The following is a 4,122-nucleotide window of genomic DNA, read 5'->3' as shown; positions in this document are numbered from 1 at the left end:
GGAGGCAGAGGTTGCAGCAAGCCAAGATTGAGCCACGGCACTCCAGCCTGACGAGAGAGACACTCTGGCTCAAAAAAAAAAGTACCTCCAAAATATATTTCTGTACCATTACCACATTTTACCCTATTTTTTACATTAATTTTTAAAGTTTCAACTCACGCGGACAATGGACTAAGTGCACCCTCAATGAAATCACCAAACTCATCAGACATCTATTTTTAGTTATACAAATATTATATGTGTAAATATTTTCACTTATTCTATTATTCAACATATTGTTAACTGAAAACTCATCACGTTACCATGTAACAATATGGGAGGTAGAAAACAAACATATTTAGAACACTGGCCCTGAATGGCAATATTTTATTTAAAAGGCACACAAATAAATGATTACAAATTAAGTGCCTCAAATGAAATCTCTACTAGTTGCTAAGAGAGCACTGTGAAAGAAATCCCTAATTCTGGCTGAGATATTCAGGTAAAATTTACAAAGGGGTGCTACTTGAGCCAAGTACAAGGTCTTGGTGAGGCCAGGGTGAACACGACCTTACAGGCAAAGGGAAAAATAATGCAGAAAAGCCTATATACGTGAGCAAAGAGAGAAACAGTTGGAATAAACATGAGAAGTGTATTTTTGTTTTTGTTTTTCTTTTTTTTGAGACGGAGTTTCGCTCTTGTTACCCAGACTGGAGTGCAATGGCGCGATCTTGGCTCACCGCAACCTCCACCTCCTGGGTTCAAGCAATTCTCCTGCTTCAGCCTCCCGAGTAGCTGGAATTACAGGCACGCACCATCATGCCCAGCTAATTTTTGTATTTTTAGTAGAGACGAGGTTTCACCTTGTTGACCAGGATGGTCTCGATCTCTTGACCTTGTGATCCACCCGCCTCGGCCTCCCAAAGTGCTGGGATTACAGGCTTGAGCCACCGCGCCCGGCCTGAGAAGTGTATTTTTGATACACATAGAAGTATAATCAGTGAGACCCAGTAATTGACTTATTTGGATTGAGGAGAAGAAAAAATTCAAGGACAACTCTCAGTTTTCTATATTGAGGGAATAAGTGAACAACGACAGATGGAAGTAAAGATAAATAATACTCATTAAGTGCTTACTATGTCAAGCATTGGGCTAACTGTATCATTTCATCACTCAGTTGTGAAATTAACAGTTAAGAAGTTATAGACATAAATGCATGTGACCTATTTATTGAGAAACATAATTTTCTTTTTTTTTTTTTTTTTTAGACAGAGGTTCACTCCTTTTGCCCAGGCTGGAGTGCAATGGCGCGATCTCGGCTCACCGCAACCTCTGCCTCCTGGGTTCAGGCAATTCTCCTGCCTCAACCTCCTGAGTAGCTGGGATTACAGGCACGCACCACCATGCCCAGCTAATTTTTTGTTTTTTTTAGTAGAGACGGGGTTTCACCATGTTGACCAGGATGGTCTCGATCTCTTGACCTCGTGATCTACCCGCCTCGGCCTCCCAAAGTGCTGGGATTACAGGCTTGAGCCACCGCGCCCGGCCCTGAGAAACATAATTTTCTAGGCATCTTTGGCTACTAAAAAGCATTTTCCCATTTATCATTTTGTCTTCTTGAACCACTTTATTTCCTGGGCTTCACCAATTTCACTGTCTCCTCATGCTCTAACTTTTCTAACCACTCTTTCTCATACTTCTTACCTCCTCCCAAGATCCTCTTTTTAATTTAATGTACCCTCATCATAACTTCCCTTGGTTTCCTATTCTCCCTAAATGTAGCACTCCAGCCTGGTAAGAGAGTGAGACTCTTTTCTCAAAAAAAAAAAAAAGAAAAAGAAAATTACAAAAGAAAACCATTATATATGCAAATATGTAAAACCAAGTATACACTGACTTGGAGCAAAATTTTGATAACCCCCGACATGTAGTATTAAAGAAATTTTGTTATTCTACTAATTACTTTCAGATGAGATTTCAGCAGACAAAAAAAATTACATATGTTTTTGTTTGAGACAGGATCTCGGGGTATGGCATGAGTACAGTGGCACAATCAGGGCTCACTGCAGCATCAACCTCCCAGGCTCAAGTGATCCTCCCACCTCAGCCTCCCAAGTAGATAGGACTACAGGCCTGCGCCACCACACCCAACTAGTTTTTTTCATTTTTGGTAAAGATGGGGTTCTGCCATATTTCCCAAGCTGATCTTGAGCTCTCAAGCTCAAGCAATCCACCCACCCCAGCCTCCCAAAGTGTTGGGATTACAGGCATGAGCCACCGTGCCTGGCCAAAAAACAGTTACATACAAATAATGAAATATCCCAATTACTCCTGCTACCTATTTATTAACATACTATTAAATAGCTGAAAAAGTTTCCTGGTCCTAAATACAACTTTACTTGGTAATATCTCAGTTGATGGCAAATGCAATGTTTACTGCTGTATTTGGATTTGTGCCTGGATTTAGTGTGAAATGAGGATACTCCCACTGCTGAGTTTTTCTGCTATGTCATCAGTTCACATCTGCCATAGGATATGTTTCAACATGTCATCAGCAAAAGCAATCAAAACATATTTTTTTGGGGGGGGAAGATCAGGTTTTCATTTTTCCAAAAATTGCACCAAAGTAAAGCAAAGCTTGTTGATGCGGATGTGCTGTGTAGGTATTAGCAGTACTTCCCTCACTATGCACTCCTAGGACAGTTGTGCAATCACAAGAAAGGGTGGTTAAAACATGTTTTCTTCTTAACTTACTGAAAGTGTCAAAAGTCTGTCAATTACAAATCTTTAAACGGCTCAATAATAGTATGTGGGAAGAAAATGTGTGTACACACACACACACACACACACACACACACACACACACACCCCCTAGTGAGGCTACATAATGTGCTTGCAGGTTTTAAAGTCAAACTGACACAGAAGGGCTGGGATCCTAGTTAAGCCTCACCCTTAAGCTTGCCCTAAAGTATGTGTGTACACACACACACACACACACATCCTAGTGAGGCTACATAATGAAGGACTGACACAGAAGGGCTGGGATCCCAGCTAAGTCCCACCCTTAAGCTTGCCCTAAAGTGTGTACACACACACACCCCTAGTGAGGCTACATAATGTGCTTGCAGGTTTTAAAGTCAAACTGACACAGAAGGGCTGGGATCCCGGCTAAGCCCCACCCTTAAGCTTATCTTAAGTGAAAACAGTTGACCCCATTTTTCAGCCGAAATGTTGCCTTTTTGGCCTGCCCTGCTCCTATCCTGTGCCCATAAAAGACTTCAGCTAGCAGAGCAACACAAGCACCTGAGTGTCAAGAATACAAGCTGCTTGCTGAGCATCAGAGACTACGGAATTTGGCTAACTTGAGACAGTGCGATTTCGGATAGGGGCCTGCAAGAGATAGCCGGACTTCAAGGAAAGATCACCTTCCCATCCCCTTTCCAGCCTCCCTTTCCGCTGAGAGCCACCCACTGTTCAATTGTCTTCTGCATTCATCACCTTTCAAACAGTTCGTGTGACCTGACTCTTCCTGGACCCTGAACAAGAACTGGGTGCGGAGAGGACAGGGGCTGCCACTCTGACCCGCCACTGAGCTGGTTGGCACTTGCCGGTTCTGGGCTGCAAAGATGGAAGAGCACTGGTTATAACATGTTTGGACGCTGCCGTGAGGCCCACGCAGAGCCTGCACCTGCCAGAGAGTAGCGACTGGCCAGTTCATTCGCTCGTTTCCACACTGGCTCTCTTGCTTGCACACTCCCTCCCGCGAGTAGTGGCCAGCACTGGGCTGAGTGCAACGAGCCACTCCGGTTCCCGCCCATGAAGGGGATAAAGGGAACTATCCTGTCTCAAAATTATAAATCTTAATTTAAAAATCCCAATATAGGGCCGGGCACGGTGGCTCACGCCTGTTAGCCCAGCACTTTGGGAGGCCGAGGCAGGAGGATCAAGAGATAGAGATCATCCTGGCTAAGATGGTGAAACCCCATCTCTACTAAAAATAGCATTGTGGCACACACCTGTATTCTCAGCTACTCGGGAGGCTGAGGCAGGAAAATCGCTTGAACCTGGGAGGCGGAGGTTGCAGTGAGCCGAGATCGCTCCATTGCACTCCAGCCTGGGCAACAAAGAGAGACTCTGTCTCAA

At 44.0% G+C, this 4,122-nt stretch overlaps 1 protein-coding gene and 1 non-coding gene across 2 annotated transcripts in view; both read right to left on the bottom strand.

Annotated features, from left to right (window-relative positions):
- Window positions 1–4,122, bottom strand: part of UBE2R2 (ubiquitin conjugating enzyme E2 R2) — a 115,052-nt gene that overhangs the window by 62,925 nt on the left and 48,005 nt on the right. The gene's annotated exons all lie outside the window — the stretch shown is intronic.
- Window positions 2,585–2,708, bottom strand: LOC119473335. Its single transcript, XR_005202546.1, has one exon. It is a non-coding gene; the product is annotated as a U4atac minor spliceosomal RNA (small nuclear RNA).

The sequence above is a fragment of the Cebus imitator genome, unplaced genomic scaffold, assembly GCF_001604975.1.
Source record: "Cebus imitator isolate Cc_AM_T3 unplaced genomic scaffold, Cebus_imitator-1.0 Scaffold149, whole genome shotgun sequence".
Lineage (NCBI taxonomy): Eukaryota > Metazoa > Chordata > Mammalia > Primates > Cebidae > Cebus > Cebus imitator.
The sequence above is the reverse complement of the archived record's forward strand: the minus strand, read 5'-3'. Positions and strand labels throughout refer to the sequence as shown.